The 20,287-nt window shown below is 47.7% G+C and overlaps 1 protein-coding gene across 5 annotated transcripts in view; it reads left to right on the forward strand.

Moving 5' to 3' along the window:
- The window catches only part of nubpl (nucleotide binding protein-like), a 203,511-nt gene that overhangs the window by 165,688 nt on the left and 17,536 nt on the right, over window positions 1-20,287 (forward strand). For 4 of the 5 annotated variants that reach the window (XR_011937644.1, XR_011937642.1, XR_011937640.1 and 1 more), the window contains one exon: window positions 4,362-4,621. The gene's annotated coding sequence lies outside the window, so the exon portion shown is untranslated. Of the gene's footprint in view, window positions 1-4,361; window positions 4,992-20,287 lie in introns of those variants that run through there. The other variant, XM_072488359.1, reaches the window with a different exon arrangement.

Below are 20,287 nucleotides of genomic sequence, written 5' to 3' on the forward strand. Positions count from 1 at the left end.
ATGAACGGCTACATATTTACCATGGTTTATTTTATTGCCTTCCAAAATACATACTGTTATTAACATGTTTGTAATCAGTGGGACCCATCCATATTCAATTGACTCCCCTTAGAATTGTTACCATATTATATAGTTTGTTTGTGGCTTAGGAACTTTGGAAATATAGCTACGATTTTCAATTGCTGGTGGGATCAGGTAGGGGTGGGGTGCAATTTGAAAATCACATTCCCATAAGTTGGTATTGGATCCTGCTGCCTCCAAAATGCTGCAATTTTCCAAGGTAGGGTGGGGAACAGGGAATGGGTTTACCCCCCAATTGACGACCCATTGTTAATGTGATGGGGAGGGCAAGATGGGAATTTTCCAGGTTGAAATCACTGAAACCGAACGGTCCTGGTGTATGTTAGTGCAAAGCTTTTGAGTTTGAGGCAGGTTTTTCTTACGTTGATGAATTTTGAAAGCTGAGTGACGATCATACGCTTTATTTTCCATTTGGCCACTATTGTGTTTGCTGAGGCTCTTGGCACTCCGAGAAACTGCCTGTTTATCCAAGCAGAAGACCCCATCATGGCTGCCCTCTGACGATGCTGCTTGCGCTCACCAGGCATTTCACGCCTCCAGGTTCAGCACCACTAATTGGGTGCCAAACTCCCTTCTGCCCAATTAGAATCATAGAATTTACACTGCAGAAGGAGGCCACTCTGCACCGGCCCTTGGAAAGAGCAACATACTTAAGCCCACACCTCCACCCTATCCCCGTCACCCCACCTAACCTTTTTTTGGATACTAAGGAGAATTTAGTATGGCCAATCCACCTAACCTGCACATCTTTGGACTGTGGGAGGAAATTGGAGCACCCGGAGGAAACCCACGCTGACACGGGGAGAATGTGCAGACTGCGCACAGACAGTGACCCAAGCCGGGAATCGAACCTGGGATCCTGGAGCAGTGAAGCAACAATGCTAACCACTGTTCTACCGTGCCACATTTGCATTTTAAGATAGCTTTACATGAGGGATAAGTTGTGGTACGAGTTGGATCCCGGAAATTATCCAGCCATTGGGTTCCCGATTCTGATTTGCAGTTCGCATCCCTAGTTTCTGACTTGGGTGGCTTTTTCATTTTGAGTCCTTGAAATCTATCGAGCTTAGGTTGATCCCAGAGTTGAGGGGATTAGATTATGACGAGAGGTTGAGTAGACTGGGACTGTACTCATTGGAGTTTAGAAGGATGCGGGGGGATCTTATTGAAATATATAAAATTATGAAGGGAATAGATAGGATAGATGCGGGCAGGTTGTTCCCACTGGTCGGGGAAAGCAAAACTAGGGGGCATAGCCTCAAAATAAGGGGAAGTAGATTTAGGACCGAGTTTCGGAGGAACTTCTTCACCCAAAGGGTTGTGAATCTCTGGAATTCCTTGCCCAGTGAAGCAGTTGAGGCTCCTTCTTTAAACGTTTTTAAGAAAAAGATAGATGCCTCTCTAAAGGAAAAAAGCGAATGACTAGGGAAAGAGTAGGACCAGTCAAGGACAGGGATGGGAAATTGTGTGTGGAGTCTGAAGAGATAGGAGAGATACTAAATGAATATTTTTCGTCAGTATTCACTCAGCAAAAAGATAATGTTGTGGAGGAGAATGCTGAGCCCCAGGCTAATAGAATAGATGGCATTGAGGTACGTAGGGAAGAGGTGTTGGCAATTCTGGACAGGCTGAAAATAGATAAGTCCCCGGGACCTGATGGGATTTATCCTAGGATTCTATGGGAGGCCAGGGAAGAGATTGCTGGACCTTTGGCTTTGATTTTTATGTCATCATTGGCTACAGGAATAGTGCCAGAGGACTGGAGGACAGCAAATGTGGTCCCTTTGTTCAAAAAGGGGAGCAGAGACAACCCCGGCAACTATAGACCGGTGAGCCTCACGTCTGTAGTGGGTAAAGTCTTGGAGGGGATTATAAGAGACAAGATTTATAATCATCTAGATAGGAATAATATGATCAGGGATAGTCAGCATGGCTTTGTGAAGGGTAGGTCATGCCTCACAAACCTTATTGAGTTCTTTGAGAAGGTGACTGAACAGGTAGACGAGGGTAGAGCAGTTGATGTGGTGTATATGGATTTCAGCAAAGCGTTTGATAAGGTTCCCCACGGTAGGCTATTGCAAAAAATACGGAGGCTGGGGATTGAGGGTGATTTAGAGATGTGGATCAGAAATTGGCTAGCTGAAAGAAGACAGAGGGTGGTGGTTGATGGGAAATGTTCAGAATGGAGTACAGTCACAAGTGGAGTACCACAAGGATCTGTTCTGGGGCCGTTGCTGTTTGTCATTTTTATCAATGACCTAGAGGAAGGCGCAGAAGGGTGGGTGAGTAAATTTGCAGACGATACTAAAGTCGGTGGTGTTGTCGATAGTGTGGAAGGATGTAGCAGGTTACAGAGGGATATAGATAAGCTGCAGAGCTGGGCTGAGAGGTGGCAAATGGAGTTTAATGTAGAGAAGTGTGAGGTGATTCACTTTGGAAGGAATAACAGGAATGCGGAATATTTGGCTAATGGTAAAGTTCTTGAAAGTGTGGATGTGCAGAGGGATCTAGGTGTCCATGTACATAGATCCCTGAAAGTTGCCACCCAGGTTGATAGGGTTGTGAAGAAGGCCTATGGAGTGTTGGCCTTTATTGGTAGAGGGATTGAGTTCCGGAGTCTGGAGGTCATGTTGCAGCTGTACAGAACTCTGGTCCGGCAGCATTTGGAGTATTGCGTACAGTTCTGGTCACCGCATTATAGGAAGGACGTGGAGGCTTTGGAGCGGGAGCAGAGGAGATTTACCAGGATGTTGCCTGGTATGGAGGGAAAATCTTATGAGGAAAGGCTGACGGACTTGAGGTTGTTTTCGTTGGAGAGAAGAAGGTTAAGAGGAGACTTAATAGAGGCATACAAAATGATCAGGGGGTTGGATAGGGTGGACAGTGAGAGCCTTCTCCCGCGGATGGATATGGCTGGCACGAGGGGACATAACTTTAAACTGAGGGGTAATAGATATAGGACAGAGGTCAGAGGTAGGTTCTTTACGCAAAGAGTAGTGAGGCCGTGGAATGCCCTACCTGCTACAGTAGTGAACTCGCCAACATTGAGGGCATTTAAAAGTTTATTGGATAAACATATGGATGATAATGGCATAGTGTAGGTTAGATGGCTTTTGTTTCGGTGCAACATCGTGGGCCGAAGGGCCTGTACTGCGCTGTATTGTTCTATGTTCTAAAAAGGGATTCGGGGATATGGTGAACGGGCCGGAGAGTGGAGCTGAGTCCACAAAGATCAGCCATGATCTCATTAAATGGCGGAGCAGGCTCGAGGGGCCAGATGGCCTACTCCTGTTCCTAGTTCTTATGTTCTTATCTATTTTCTTATTTATTTAAGGTTACTTGTAAACTTCCAGTGATTGTTGGTGTCTTCTGTGATGATACTCGAAATAGCTAATTGCCATGTTTCGGTCTTGATGAACGCTCCATTTCAATTCTTGTTGACACTCTTGCTGTTTATAATTCTAGAAAAATGTAACATTGCATTTGCCTTCCACAATGATGTTCGTTTTGAATTGTCTTGTTGCCCTTTTTGTAGACTTATTTTTGGAGATTCCCCAATTCTTCTCCGCGGTTTCACCACTTGTTAAAGACATTGGAGAGTTAATTATTCCCTCTCTCTGTTATCTTAATCAATTTAGGGTTTTTTGTTAATCAAATAACAACTGATTAGCCCTTGTTATGTACTTATCCAATATACTTGTTGTACTTATTCAATATACGTGTTGTGTACTTATCCAATATACTTGAAGAAACCATTTGTGTTATAGTTACTTGCACCTGTTGTGTGACTAGAGCTAATTGGTAGTTTTTATTCCCGTAAGCAGATACTTGTGCATTGTCAGGTGTTTTTCTCACTAATTCACAAAGATATATTCTTTGTATTAGTATTGGATCTCCTGATAAACCAATAGAACCAGTAATTTAAAATGAGACTAAGACATCAGGACAGAAGTAGGCCATTCAGCCCATCAAGTCTGCTCTGCCATTCAAAGAGATCATCTCTGATCTGATGATGCTCAACTCCATTTTCCCGCCATAGTCCTTGATTCCCTCACTGATTAAAGATCTGCCTTTCTCAGCCTTGAACATACTTAATGACCCAGCCTCTACGGTACAGAATTCCACAGAGTCACTACTCTCAGAAAAGAAATTCCTCTTCATCTCTGTCATATGTCTAACCTAGCAGCTGTGTGATGAGCCTCTCTACAACAGGTGAAGGTACATGTGGATTATAGTGTCAATGCAGTTCCGTTTAAGAATTTTTGCTTTCCTTTCTACAGATTGGAATGTTTTTGTAATCGCCCTCCAGTTTACTGAAGTGTCTGGTGCACGTTTGCAGCTAGTTCAAGAGAGCAAATATTGCATTATTATTCAGCTATGGAAAATGGCCGAAGACTGCATTTCGGGATGTGTTCTGATTGTGTTACACCAGGACAAGTCAACTGGTTTTGTGCCATTCATTGAGCATGTCCCTCATAAATGATGTTTCCGCTTACTCCACTAGTTATGTGCACCTGTATATGCCAAGACTAATATGAGGGTGAGTTAGACAAATAATCGTTTTTTTGGTTAATATTCAGTTTTCTTACTCAGAATGGACATTTAACAAACAGCCTTGGTCAAAGTTCTTTTAAAATTTGCACATTGTGAAATTTTCTTTCCTGACTCATTTTTTTTTCCATCACAGAAGCAAAGGTCATTGTTTGTGTTTGGTCGGGAAGGATGAGAGACCATGTTGAGGAATTGACTTTTAGAATTTAATAATGTGTGTATGTTAAAGTAATTTTTGACATGCTGACCAGTGATTGTTGTACCAACCTTTATCACACCCCTGTAAAATGTAGATATTTTAGAGGATTCTAGAGCTATCTGTTAACAATTATAAATTGTAAATTCACAAATATTTAAAACTTAATGGATCATTTTAACAAATTGCTGAAATCAGTGCAGCAAAAATTGCTTTTGATTTGAGATTTTAAAATTGCAGAAGCTTTGACCACGTCAACAAGATTTTATTTTTTCAATTACGCCATTATGATTCTGTCATAAATACTTACTCTGGTTCAGTGGCATCAAGCAACTCCCTCAGGCTATATCAGCCTCTTCCAAGGAAATTGTACTGCCCTATATATACTTACACAATAGTATAATCCAGGATGTGAAATATAGCATCCACTTGTGATTAGGACTGGATATTTGTAACTATCTAATATTGTTAATACTGAATGAGCTGAGCTGAAGTTTGATTTGAATCATAAGCTGCTTTCTTTCACAGTAAGACAGAGGAGGTAGTGGCACAGTGGAAATGGCACCGGCAAACTCAGCCCAATCAACCTTGCAAAGTCCTCCTTACGAACATCTGGGGGCTTGTGCCAAAATTGGGAGAGCTGTCTCATAAACTAGTCGAGCAATGAGCTGACATAATCATATTGACAGGATCATACCTTAGAGGCATTGTCCCAGACACCATCATCACCATCACTGCCCGGTTCCCCTGGCAGGACAGATCCAGCAGAGGTTGCAGCACAGTGGTATACAGTCAGGAGGGAGCTGCCTTGGGAATCTGCAGCATCGACTCCAGACCCCATGAAGACTCACAGCATCAGGTCAAAAATGGGCAAGGAATCCTCTTGCCGATTGCCAGAAGCAGCATCAGGCGTACCTAAAAGAAAATGGTCGACCTGGGGAAGCAACTACTTGCATGCCAACAACATAATAGATGGAGCTAAGTGATTCCACAACCAACAGATCAGATCTGAGCGCTGCAGTCCTGCCATATCCAGTCGTGAATGGTGGGGGAGGAGGAGGAGGAGGCTCCATAAATATCCCCATCTTCAATGATGGGGAAACCCAGCACATCTGTGCAAAAGACAAGACTGAAGCATTTGCAACTATCTTAAGCCAGAAGTGACAAGTGGATGATTAATCTCGGCCTCCTCCTGAGGTCCCTAGAATCACGTCAGTCTTCAGCCAATCTGATTCACCCCCGTGATATCAAGAAATAGTTGAAGGTTGGGGATTCAGGTAGCTAGGAGCTGGGGGGCACTGCACAAACTTAATTTGACGCGACTGGTGGAACAGATGGAGGAGGATTTTAAAAGGTGGGACATGCTTCGACTCTCGCTGGTGGGTAGGGTACAGTCGGTTAAAATGGTGGTCCTCCCGAGGTTTCTTTTTGTATTCCAATGCCTCCCAATTATGATTACTAAGGCCTTCTTTAAGAGGGTAAGTAGGAGCATTAGGGGATTTGTGTGGGCGAGCAAGACCCCGAGGGTAAGGAGGGGGTTCCTGGAGCGTAGCAGATAGAGCAGGGTTGGCGCTGCCGAATTTGGGTGGTTACTATTGGGCAGCCAACGTGGCAATGATCCGTAAGTGGGTGATGGAGGGAGAGGGGGCAGCGTGGAAGAGGCTGGAGATGGCGTCCTGCAAAGGAACGAGCCTGGGGGCGCTGGTGACGGCACCGCTGCCGGTCTCGCCGACAAGGTACACCACGAGCCCGGTGGTGGCGGCAACGCTAAAGATCTGGGGGCAGTGGAGATGACACAGGGGTGCGACGGGAGCCTCGGTATGGTCCCCAATTAGAGACAACCATCGGTTTGTCCCAGGAAGGAATGACGGGGGGTTTCAGAGCTGGCATCGGGCAGGGATTAGAAGAATGGGGGACCTGTTCATTGACGGGACGTTTGCGAGCTTAGGGGCGCTGGAGGAGAATTTTGGGCTACTCCCGGGAAACGCTTTCAGCTTTATGCAAGTGAGGGCATTTGTGAGGCGGCAGGTGAAGGAATTTCCGCTACTCCCGGCACAGGGGATTCAAGATAGGGTGATTTTGGGCGTATGGGTCGGGGAGGTCAAGGTGTCGGCGATATACCAGGAGATGAAAGAAGAGGGGGGGAGGTTTTGGTAGAGGAGCTGAAGGGTAAATGGGAAGAGGAGTTGGGGGAGGAGATTGAGGAGGGGCTGTGGGCAGAGGCCCTAAGTAGGGTTAATTCCTCTTCCTCGTGTGCCAGGCTTAGCCTGATACAATTTAAGGTGGTTCATAGAGCGCATATGACGGGGGCGAGGCTGAGTAGGTTCTTTGGGGTGGAGGACAGATGTGGGAGGTGCTCAGGAAGTCCGGCGAACCATGTCCATATGTTTTGGTCATGCCCGGCACAGGAGGGGTTCTGGAGGGGAGTTGCGGGAACAGTATCTAAGGTGGTGAAAGTCCGGGTCAAGCCAAGCTGGGTGCTAGCAATATTTGGAGTAGTGGATGAGCCGGGAGTGCAGGAGGCGAAAGAGGCCGGTATACTGGCCTTTGCGTTCCTAGTAACCCGGCGAAGGATCTTGCTAATGTGGAAGGAGGCGAAGCCCCCCAGCATGGAGGCTTGGATAAACGCTAATGCAGGGTTTATCAAGTTGGAGAGGATAAAGTTTGCCTTGAGAGGGTCTGTGCAGGGGTTCTACAGGCGGTGGCAACCGTTCCTAGACCATCTCGCGGAGCGTTAGATGAGGGTCGGACAGCAGCAGCAGCAACCCAGGGGGGAGGGAGGGGGAAGGGGGGATTTCTCTGGGGGGCATTTGAGCAAGAAAATACATGCATGATCTGGAAACTGACATGTACGGAAAGAATCCTATGTACGAAGGTCTGTATCTCATTGACTTGCCATGTTCATGTCTTGCCACATGAGCTTTCTTTCGTTTCTTTGTTATGGGGGGGGGGGGGTTTGTTTATATGGTGGAAAATATTGTTGAAAAATTCTTAATAAAAACATGTTAAAAAAAAAAAAAAAGAAATAGTTGAAGGCACTGGATTCTGCAAAGGCTCTGGGCCTGACAATATTTCATGTTCACTTGTGCTCCAGCAGTTGCTGCGCCCCTCGCCAAGCTGTTCCAGTACAGTCACAACATTGGCATCGACCTGGCAATGGTGAAATATCGCGCAGGAATGTCCTGTACACTAAATGCAGGACAAATCCAAACCAACCAATTACCAGTCTACTCTCAATTATCAGTGAAGTGATGGAAGAGACCACCAGCAGTGCCATCAATTGGCAATGGCTTAGCAATAACTTGCTCCCTGATGCTCAGTTTGGGATTCCCCCAGGGTCACTCAGTACTGACCTCCTTACAGCCTTGGTACAAACCAGTACAAAAGAGCTGTGCTCCAGAGTGACTGTCCTTGACATCCAGGAGCATTTGACCGAGTACGGCATTAAAGAGCCCAAACGAAACTGGAGTCAATGAGAATCGGTTGAAACTCTCCGCTGGTTGGAGTAAAACCTGCCACGATGGTAGTGGTTGTTGGAGGTTGATTATCTCTGTCCAGAGCATTACTGCAGGAGTTCCTCAGGGTTATGAAATAATGTCCTTCCTTCCACCATCAGGTCAGAAGTGTTCACTGATGATTGCACAATGTTCAGCATAATTCACGACAACTCAGATAATGAAGCAGTCCAGGTCCAAATGCAGCAAGGGCCTGGACTATATCCAGTGTTGGGCTGACAAATGGTAAGTAACATTCGTGCCACACAAGTGGCAGGTAATGACCATCTCCAACATGAGAGGATCTAACCACCACCCCTTGACATTCAATGACATTACCATTACTGAATCCCCGACTACCAATATTCTGGGGTTACCATTGACCAGAAACTGATCTGGACTAGCCATATAAATAACCTGACTACAAGAGCAGGTTGAGGCTAGGAATCATAGATTATCATAGAATTTACAGTGCAGAAGGAGGCCATTCGGCCCATCGAGTCTGCACCGGCTCTTGGAAAGAGCACCCTACCCAAGTTCAGCACCTCCACCCTATCCCCATAACCCAACACTAAGGGCAATGTTGGACACTAAGGGCAATTTATCATGACCAATCCACCTAACCCGCACATCTTTGGACTGTGGGAGGAAACCGGAGCACCCGGAGGAAACCCACGCACACGGGGAGGATGTGCAGACTCCGCACAGACAGTGACCCAAGCCGGAATCGAACCTGGGACCCTGGAGCTGTGAAGCAATTGTGCTATCCACAATGCTACCGTGCTGCCCCAAAGAGGTGAATCCTCACCTCCTGACTCCACAAAGCCTATTCACCATTGACGAGGCACAAGTCTGGAGTGTAATTGAATACTTTCCACTTGTCTGGCTGAGTGCTACTCCAACAACACTCAAGAAGCTCGACACCAAGGGCAGCACGGTGGCGCAGTGGGTTAGCCCTGCTGCCTCACGGCGCCGAGGTCCCACGTTCGATCCCAGCTCTGGGTCACTGTCTGTGTGGAGTTTGCACATTCTCCCTGTGTTTGCCTGGGTTTTGCCTCCACAATCCAAAGATGTGCAAGCTAGGTGGATTGGCCACGCTAAATTGCCCCTTAATTGGAAAAAATGAATTGGGTACTCTAAATTTTTTTTAATACAAAAAAGCTCGATACCATCCAGGACAAAGCAGCCCGCTTCACTAGCATCCCTTCCACAAACATTCGCTACCCTCATGACCAATGCGTATTAGCAGCAATGTGTACCATCTACAAGATGCACATCAGGAACTCACCAAGGCTCATGAGGCAGCACTTTCCAAACCCACAACCATCTATTCTAGAAGGACAAGGACAGCAGACACATGGAACACCATCGCCTGGAAAGGCACCTCCAAGCCACTCACCATCCTGACTTGGAAATAAATCACCATTCTTTCAGTGTTGCTGGGTCAAAATCCTGGGACTGCCTAGGAGCACTCTGGGTGTACCTACACCACATGGACTACAATGGTTCAAAAAGCAGCTCACCACCACCTTCTCGAGTAATTAGGGATTGACAATAAATACTGACCTGGCCAGCGATGCCCACATCCCATGAATAAATTTTAAAAAAAATATTGCAACAGTTATGATCAGTTACTTCATCCAGTAGGTAGGTACACATTGTATTTGCACAAGATGAAATAGGAACCTACAATCTTATTCAACTTTGATCCATGTCGTCTTATTTCCCTACTATACTCCCTGTACACACACGACTGCGTGGCAAAATTTGGTTCCAACTCCATACACAAGTTTGCTGACGATACAACCAAAGTGGGCCGGATCTCGAATAACAACGAGTCAGAATACAGGAGGGAGATAGAGAACCTAGTGGAGTGGTGCAGCGACAACAATCTCTCCCTCAATGCCAGCAAAATTAAAGAGCTGGTCATTGACTTCAGAAAGCAAAGTACTGTACACACCCCTGTCAGCATCAACGGAGCCGAGGTGGATTATCATAGAATTTACAGTGCAGAAGGAGGCCATTTGGCCCGTCGAGTCTGCACCGGCTCTACCCAAGCGCACACCTCCACCTTATCCTCGTGAGAAGACCAAAGGCAGGAGAAATACCTCGAGGTTCCACCGCTACAAGGACAGGGAGATGGTCCTGAGATGGGCGAAAAAGACACGGAGCAGCAGGTGGGAGAACGCGGTGATCCGCGTGTATCAGGATTGGAGTGCGGAGGTGGCGAGAGGAAAGTGAAATTCGGAATGTTGCAGCCGGCAAGACTGTGGGTTACACACCAGGGTAAACACCACTACTTCGAGACGGCAGACGAGGCGTGGACATTTATTGAAGAGGAGAAGTTGGACTAGTTTTGAGAAAGAGTGTTTGAAATGAAGTAGCGAGGTGGTGGCAAGGGACTGTGAATCAGATGGGGGAAAATTTTCTTTCCCCTCGAAGGGGGACACACACGAAGAAATGTGGGCACTGGTGGGGAAGGGGATGGGGAAGGAGAGAGGGAGCTGCGCCATCAGTGGCGGGGCCGAGAGGGAAGCGCGGGCTTTGTTCCCGCGCTATGGAAATTGTGGCGGGAAAAGGGGGCGCAGGAAGGAGGGGGCCTCACATAATGGGAGGCTAAGGATAAACGGGGGAAGCCGAGGTCAGCCAGAGTTTGCTGACTTCCGGAAGCAATATGGGGGAGCAACTAAGCTAGAGAGGGATCTAGCAGGGGGCGGGGAGGGTTGAGGGTTGTTAACTGGGTTGCTGCTGCTAAGGGGAAGGGGGAGCTGTTACGGGATGGGATGGTCGGGACGGGAGGGCACCGTCCGGGGGATAAGCGGGTGCGTGGGAACCAGGTGAGGAGCTGGTCTAAAAAAGGGGATGGCTAGTCGACGGGGGGGGGGTAAAGAGCCCCCCAACCCGGTTGATCACGTGGAACGTGAGAGCGTTGAATGGGCCGATTAAGAAGGCAAGGGTATTTGCGCACCTAAAGAAGCTAAAGGCAGACGTGGTCATGCTTCAGAAGACGCACCTGAAACTGGCGGATCAGGTCAGATTAAGAAAAGGATGGGTGGGACAGGTATTCCACTCGGGCTTGGATGCGAAAAATAGAGGGGTGGCATTACTGGTGGGGAAACGGGTATTGTTTGAGGCGAAGACTACAGTGGCGGACAGTGGGGGTAGATACGTGATGGTGAGTGGCAGATTGCAAGGTGAGGCGGTGGTGCTGGTGAACGTATATGCCCCGAACTGGGATGATGCGAACTTTATGAAGCGTATGTTGGGGCGCATCCCGGACCTGGAGATGGGAAAGTTGGTAATGGGGGGGGGGACTTCAACACGGTGCTGGACCCAGGGCTGGACCGGTCCAGATCTAGGACCGGGAGGAGGCCGGCAGCGGCCAAGGTGCTTAAGGGCTTTGTGGAGCAGATGGGAGGAGTGGATCCCTGGAGATTTACTAGACCAAGGAGTAAAGAGTTTTCCTTCTTCTCTCATGTCCACAAAGTGTACTCCCGGATAGACTTCTTTGTCCTGGGAAGGGCGCTGATCCCGAAGGTGGCAGGAACGGAGTATTCGGCTATAGCCATTTCAGATCATGCCCCACATTGGGTAGATCTGGAAGTAGGAGAGGAAAAGGAGCAGCGCCCACTCTGGAGATTAGATATGGGACTGTTGGCGGATGAGGGGGGATGTGTAAGGGTGAGGGGATGTATTGAAAGGTACCTAGAGATCAATGATGACGGAGAGGTCCAGGTGGGAGTGGTCTGGGAGGCGCTGAAGGCAGTGGTTAGAGGGGAGCTGATCTCCATAAGGGCCCATAAGGGGAAACAAGAGGGTAAAGAAAGGGAGAGATTGTTGGGGGAGATTTTGAGGGTGGATAGGCAATATGAGTTCCGTTCAAGAGGGAAATAGGCACACCCGGGGGCTTAGCTTCTTTCCACATGTAGAATCCTTCGCCGGGCTACTAGGGACGCAAAGGCCAACACGTCGGCCTCTCTCGCCTCCTGCACTCCCGGCTCATCTGCAACCCCAAATATAGCCAACCTGCAGCTTGGTTTGACCCGGACCCCCACCACCTTTCGAGATCACTTTTGCCACACCCACCCAGAACCCATGCAATACCAGACATGACCAAAACATGTGGGTGTGGTTCGCCGAGCTTCCCCGCGCATCTCCCGCACCTATCTTCCACTCCAAAAAACCTACTCAGCCTTGCTCCCGTCATATGCGCCCTGTGTAGAACCTTGAATTGTATCAGGCTGAGCCTGGCACACGAGGACGAAGAGTTTACCCTACTTAGGGCATCTGCCCACAGCCCCTCCTCAATCTCTTCCCCCAGCTCCTCCTCCCATTTTCCCTTCAGCTCCTCTACCATCATCTCCCCCTCGTCTCTCATTTCCCTATATATATCTGACACCCTACCATCACCCACCCATGCCCCCGAAATCACTCTGTCCTGGATCTCTTGCGCCGGGAGCTGCGGAAATTCCCTCACCTGTTGCCTCACAAATGCCCTCACTTGCATGTAGCGAAATGCATTCCCAGGTGGCAACCCATATTTTTCTGTCAGTGCTCCCAGACTCGCGAACGTCCAGTCTAAGAACAAGTCCTTCAATTTCACAATTCCTGCTCGCTGCCAAGATTTAAATCCCCCATCTATCATTCCCGGGACGAACCTATGGTTGTTCCTTATTGGGGACCACACTGAGACACCCTTATGTCGTCTCCACTGCCCTCAAACTTTCAGAGTTGCCACCACCACTGGGTTTGTGGTGTATTTTTTCGGGGAGAACGGTAACGGCGCCGTCGCCAGTGCTTTTAAGCTAGTTCCCCTACAGGACGCCATCTCCAGTCTTTTCCACGCCGCTCCTTCCCCTTCCCTCATCCACTTACATATCATTGACACGTTGGCGGCCCAATAATAATCACTTCGACTCGGCAGTGCCAGTCCCCCTCTGTCCCTACTGCGCTGCAGGAACCCCCTCTTTACTCTTGGGGTCTTTCCAGCCCACACAAAGCTCATAATACTCTTGTCCACCTTCTTGAAAAAGGCCTTTGTAATCAGTACAGGGAGGCATTGGAACACAAAAAGAAACCTCGGAAGGACCACCATTTTAACCGCCTGCACCCTGCCTACCAATGACAGGGGCGCCATGTCCCACCTCCTAAAGTCCTCTTCCATCTGCTCTACCAGTCGTGCCAAGTTAAGCTTATGCAAGGTTCCCCAGTTCCTGGCCACCTGGATCCCTAAATACCGGAAATCTCTTCTTACCCTCCTCAACGGTAAATCGTCTATTCCCCAGCCCTGTTCCCCGGGGTGCATCACAAACAGTTCACTCTTCCTCATATTCAATTTATATCCTGAAAATTCTCCAAACTCCCTGAGTGTCTGCATTATCTCAGGCATCCCCTCCACTGTGTCCGCGACATACAACAACAAATCATCCGCGTATAATGACACCCGATGCTCTTCTCCTCCTCTAAGTACCCCCTTCCACTTCCTAGAGCCCCTCAGCGCTATGGCCACTGGCTCAATTGCCAACGCAAACAGTAACGGGGACATCCCTGTCTTGTACCCCTATATAGTAGGAAGTGGTCAGATCGTTACCTATTTGTAATCACACTTGCCACCGGGGCCAAGTACAGGAGCTGAACCCATCTAATGAACCCCTCTCCAAATCTCCTCAGTACTTCCCACAGATAGTCCCACTCCACTCTATCAAATGCTTTCTCTGCATCCATCGCCACCACTATCTCCGCCTCCCCCTCCGGTGGGGGCATCATCATCACCCCCAACAGCCTCCGTATATTAGCATTCAATTGCCTCCCTTTAACAAACCCCGTTTGATCATCATGCACCACCCCAGGGACACAGTCCTCTATCCTCGTCGCCATCACCTTGGCCAAAAGCTTGTTGCGCCCCTGTCATTGGTAGGCAGGGTGCAGGCGGTTAAAATGGTGGTCCTTCCGAGGTTTCTTTTTGTGTTCCAGTGCCTCCCTGTACTGATTACAAAGGCCTTTTTCAAGAAGGTGGACAAGAGTATTATGAGCTTTGTGTGGGCTGGAAAGACCCCAAGAGTAAAGAGGGGGTTCCTGCAGCGCAGTAGGGACAGAGGGGGACTGGCACTGCCGAGTCAAAGTGATTATTATTGGGCCGCCAACGTGTCAATGATATGTAAGTGGATGAGGGAAGGGGAAGGAGCGGCGTGGAAAAGACTGGAGATGGCGTCCTGTAGGGGAACTAGCTTAAAAGCACTGGCGACGGCGCCGTTACCGTTCTCCCCGAAAAAATACACCAGAAACCCAGTGGTGGTGGCAACTCTGAAAATTTGGGGGCAGTGGAGACGACATAAGGGTGTCTCAGTGTGGTCCCCAATAAGGAACAACCATAGGTTCGTCCCGGGAATTATAGATGGGGGATTTAAATCTTGGCAGCGAGCAGGAATTGTGAAATTGAAGGACTTGTTCTTAGACTGGATGTTCGCGAGTCTGGGAGCACTGACAGAAAAATATGGGTTGCCACCTGGGAATGCATTTCGCTACATGCAAGTGAGGGCATTTGTGAGGCAACAGGTGAGGGAATTTCCGCAGCTCCCGGCGCAAGAGATCCAGGACAGAGTGATTTCGGGGGCATGGGTGGGTGATGGTAGGGTGTCAGATATATATAGGGAAATGAGAGACGAGGGGGAGATGATGGTAGAGGAGCTGAAGGGAAAATGGGAGGAGAAGCTGGGGGTAGAGATTGAGGAGGGGCTGTGGGCAGATGCCCTAAGTAGGATAAATTCTTCGTCCTCGTGTGCCAGGCTCAGCCTGATACAATTCAAGGTTCTACACAGGGCGCATATGACGGGAGCAAGGCTGAGTAGATTTTTTGGAGTGGAGGATAGGTGCGGGAGATGCGCGGGGAAGCTCGGCGAACCACACCCACATGTTTTGGTCATGTCTGGTATTGCATGGGTTCTGGGTGGGTGTGGCAACAGTGATATCGAAAGGTGGTGGGGGTCCGGGTCAAACCAAGCTGCAGGTTGGCTATATTTGGGGTTGCAGATGAGCCGGGAGTGCAGGAGGCGAGAGAGGCCGACGTGTTGGCCTTTGCGTCCCTAGTAGCCCGGCGAAGGATTCTACATGGGGAAAGAAGCTAAGCCCCCTGGTGTGGAGGCCTGGATCAACGACATGGCAGGGTTCATAAAACTGGAACGGATAAAATATGCATTAAGAGGTTCGGCTCAGGAGTTCACCGGGCGGTGGCAACCGTTCCTCGACTATCTCGCAGGAAAATAGGAAAGGCAGCAGCAGCAGCCCAGGGGGGAGAGGGGGGGGGGGAAGAGGGGGAGGGCTCATTTGGGTCTTCAGGGGTTTTATGTGTGTGTTTATATATTAGTTATTTATATTTGATTTCACAAAGTTACTATTTTAGTTATTATTTCTGTTGTTTCTTATTTTGTTGTTGGCAGTTGCCGTTAGTTAGCATATTATTTATTTAAAAAACGATCAATGTATATATTATTACAAATTTTTGTTTGATCGAAAAACTTTAATAAAATATATATTTTTTTAAAAAGAAGGCATACGGCATGCTTGCCTTCATTGGCCGGGGCATTGAGTATAAGAATTGGCAAGTCATGTTGCAGCTGTATAGAACCTTAGTTAGGCCACACTTGGAGTATAGTGTTCAATTCTGGTCGCCGCACTACCAGAAGGATGTGGAGGCTTTAGAGAGGGTGCAGAAGAGATTTACCAGAATGTTGCCTGGTATGGAGGGCATTAGCTATGAGGAGCGGTTGAATAAACTCGGTTTGTTCTCACTGGAACGAAGGAGGTTGAGGGGCGACCTGATAGAGGTCTACAAAATTATTAGGAGCATAGACAGAGTGGATAGTCAGAGGCTTTTCCCCAGGGTAGAGGGGTCAATTACTAGGGGGCATAGGTTTAAGGTGAGAGGGGCAAGGTTTAGAGTAGATGTCCGAGGCAAGTGTTTTACGCAGAGAGTAGTGGGTGCCTGGAACTCGCTACCGGAGGAGGTGGTGGAAGCAGGGACGATAGTGACATTTAAGGGGCATCTTGACAAATACATGAATAGGGTGGGAATAGAGGGATACGGACCCAGGAAGTGTAGAAGATTGTAGTTTAGTCGGGCAGCATGGTCGGCACGGGCTTGGAGGGCCGAAGGGCCTGTTCCTGTGCTGTACATTTCTTTTTTGTTTGTGATGCTAGCCTGTGCACAGAGCAAGGATACTACTTTTTTTTTAATGGCACAGTGACCAATGTTTTGTCACCCCCATTTCCCCGCCAAATTGCTATCGGGACTCTAGTCCCTATCACAGTCCCCTGCCCCTCAGCATGGATGCTGCACAATCAGTTGGCACGCCGGGCAGTCAACTGAATTCTGCGAGAACTGGAATAAACCTCAGATTCCCGCGCCCAACCGGGGCCACTAACCGGATGGGGAATTCTGAGCGTCTTGACACTGGGGGGGTGTGGGGGGTTCCTTGGCGGTCAGCGATAGGAATTATTTTATTTGTGACCTTACCATCCTTGGAAACAAAGGAGCCCTTGGGGCAATAACCAAGGAATTGTCTCAGCTGCGGTTGTTTGCAATGCAGAACCGGTATGCTCTTGACTATCATCTGGCCCGTGAGGGTGGGGTATGCGCCATAGTGCAGGGCAAGTGTATCATGGGAGTTCAAGACCTAACCGATAACATCACTAAATTTATGGATCGCATACGGGATCACCTGGACGGAATGCAGGACCCTGGCTCTTGGGGTAACTGGGGATTTGGAGGTTGGAAAGACTGTTTGATTACTATGGCCATGTATTTAGCAGTGGCACTTGGCTGCATCTTTGTGGGCCTGGCCATCCTTAAATGCGTGATGGGTAGAATGCGGGGTGCACTGGAACAGATAGACGCCCCTAGAATCTTGGCTGTTAGGATCCACGAAGGTGCAGCGGATGAAGGGGGGGCTACAACAGGAATTGGAAATGCAGCGACGCATCTTTTTAGATGAGGGGCCGTAGCTACGGATTGAATAGATAGGTTATCATGAAATGATAAAAGGAGGGAATGACAAATGTGATATAAGATAGTTAGTTTAAATATATTAGCTACAGTAATGTAGATGTAGGCCGGTCTAAATCTAGTGAGTTCACAGACAAAGGATTTCAGAAAGCATGGCAAGGAAGGGGGAGGGGTGCCTGGTTGAGGAGGAGAAAAGGATGCTGGGTAACAAGAGGCCAGGGTGAAGGAATGAGAAGTGAGCCAATTAGGATGTATGGCCAGGTCAGGAGGGGTATAGGATGACCTATGGGAATCGTGTATGTGAAACTTGATGCCATTTGAATGTATTTGTAGAGATTCCTTTGTCTCTAATAGCACTCAATTCTGAAGACCCAGGAGGCAGCTTGTGTTCTGGGTTTTTGTGAAGCGAGTCAGACTTGCAAGTTGGTTAAAAATAAATAATGCTATGCCTACAAATCCATCTCGAGTTTTATTGAGGCCAGACTGACGGGTAAAGAATTCAACATTTGTCACATCCACCTTCTCAAAGAACTCAATAAGGTATGTGAGGCACAACCTACCCTTCACAAAACCATGTTGACTATCTCAAATCAAATTATTCCTTTCCAGATGATTATACATCCCATCTCTTACAAACCTTTCCAAGACTTTACCCACAACAGAAGTCAGGCTCACTGGTCTAGAGTTATCGGGGTTGTCTGTACTCCCCTTCTTGAACAAGGGGGCAGCATTTGCTATCCTCCAGTCTTCTGGCACTATTCCTGTCGACAAAGATGACTTAAAGATCAATGCCAAAGGCTCAGCAATCTCCTCCCTAGCTTCCCAGAGAATCCTAGGATAAATCCCATCCGGCCCAGGGGACTTATCTATTTTCACACTTTCCAGAATTGCTAACACCTCCTCCTTATGAACCTCAAGCCCTTCTAGCCTAGTAGCCTGCATCTCGGTATTCTCCTCGACAACATTGTCTTTTTCCTGTGTGAATACTGACGAAAAATATTCATTTAGCACCTCTCCCATCTCCTTGGACTCCACGCGCAACTTCCCACTACTGTCCTTGACTGGCCCTACTCTTACCCTAGTCATTCTTTTATTCCTGACATATCGATAGAAAGCTTGAGGGTTATCCTTGATCCTCCCTGCCAAAGACTTATCATGTCCCCTCCTGGCTCTTCTTAGCTCTCTCTTTAGGTCCTTCCTAGCTAACTTGTAATTCTCGAGGGCCCTAACTGAACCTTCACGTCTCATCTTTACATAAGCCTCCTTCTTCCTCTTGACAAGTGTTTCAACTACTTTAGTAAACCACGGTTCCCTCGCTCGACCACTTCCTCCCTGCCTGACAGGTACATACTTATCAAGGACACGCAGTAGCTGTTCCTTGAACAAGCTCCACATTTCCATTGTGCCCATCCCCTGCAGTTTCCGATGCATCCTAAGTCTTGCCTCATCGCATCATAATTGCCTTTCCCCCGATATAACTCTTTCCCTGCAGTATATACCTATCCCTTTCCATCACTAAAGTAAATGTAATCGAATTATGATCACTATCACCAAAGTGCTCACCTACCTCCAAATCTAACACCTGTCCTGGTTCATTACCCAGTACCAAATCCAATATGGCTTCGCCTCTCGTTGGCCTATCTAATACTGTGTCAGGAAACCCTAAAGGCAAACAAAGCTAAAGGTAGACAAGTCTCCTGGCCCTGATGGAATGCATCCCAGAGTGCTAAAGGAGATGGCTTGGGAAATTGGAAATGCACTAGTGATAATTTACCAAAATTCACTAGACTCTGGAGTGGTCCTGGCGGATTGGAAATTAGCAAACGTGACACCACTGTTTAAGAAAGGAGATAGGCAGAAAGTGGGTCATTATAGGCCAATGAGCTTAACTTCGGTAGTAGGGAAGATGCTGGAATCTATCATCAAGGAAGAAATAGCGAGGAATCTGGATGGAAATTGTCCCATTGGGCAGACGCAGCATGGGTTCATAAAGGGCAGGTCGTGCCTAACTAATTTAGTGGAATTTTTTGAGGACATTACCAGTGCGGTAGATAACGGGGAGCCAATGGCTATGGTATATCTGGATTTCCAGAAAGCTTTTGACAAGGTGCTACACAAAAGATTGCTGCATAAGATAAAGATGCATGGCATTAAGGGGAAAGTAGTAGCATGGATAGAGGATTGGTTAATTAATAGAAAGCAAAGAGTGGGGATTAATGGGTATTTCTCTGGTTGGCAATCAGTAGCTAGTGGTGTCCCTCAGGGTTCAGTGTTGGGCCCACAATTGTTCACAATTTACATAGATGATTTGGAGTTGGGGATCAAGTGTAATGTGCCCAAGTTTGCAGACGACACTAAGATGAGTGGTAAAGCAAAAAGTGCAGAGGATACCGGAAGTCTGCAGAGGGATTTGGATAGGTTCAGTGAATGGGCTAGGGTCTGGCAAATGGAATACAACGTTGACAAATGTGAGGTTATCCATTTTGGTAGGAATAATAGAAAAAGAGATTATTATTTAAATTATAAAATATTAAAACATGCCGCTGTGCAGAGAGACCTGGGTGTGCTAGTGCATGAGTCACAAAAAGTTGGTTTACAGGTGCAACAGGTGATAAAGAAGGCAAATGGAATTTTGTCCTTCATTGCTAGAGGGATGGAGTTGAGGCTCCTTCATTAAATGTTTTTAAGATAAAGATAGATAGTTTTTTGAAGAATAAAGGGATTAAGGGTTATGGTGTTCGGGCCGGAAAGTGGAGCTGAGTCCAAAAAAGATCAGCCATGATCTCATAGAATAGCGGAGCAGGCTCGAGGGGCCCGATGGCCTACTCCTGCTCCTAGTTCTTATGTTTGATCTCTCTTTTTCCTTGTGTGATAATGGTGCTGAAGTAAAGGACCTTTTCTTTTAGGATCTCGGCTTTTTTCGGGTTAACTTTATGTCCTATCCAAGTGAGTGTAGGAGACCTA

Source organism: Scyliorhinus torazame, chromosome 2, assembly GCF_047496885.1.
Source record: "Scyliorhinus torazame isolate Kashiwa2021f chromosome 2, sScyTor2.1, whole genome shotgun sequence".
NCBI classification, from domain to species: Eukaryota; Metazoa; Chordata; class Chondrichthyes; order Carcharhiniformes; family Scyliorhinidae; genus Scyliorhinus; species Scyliorhinus torazame.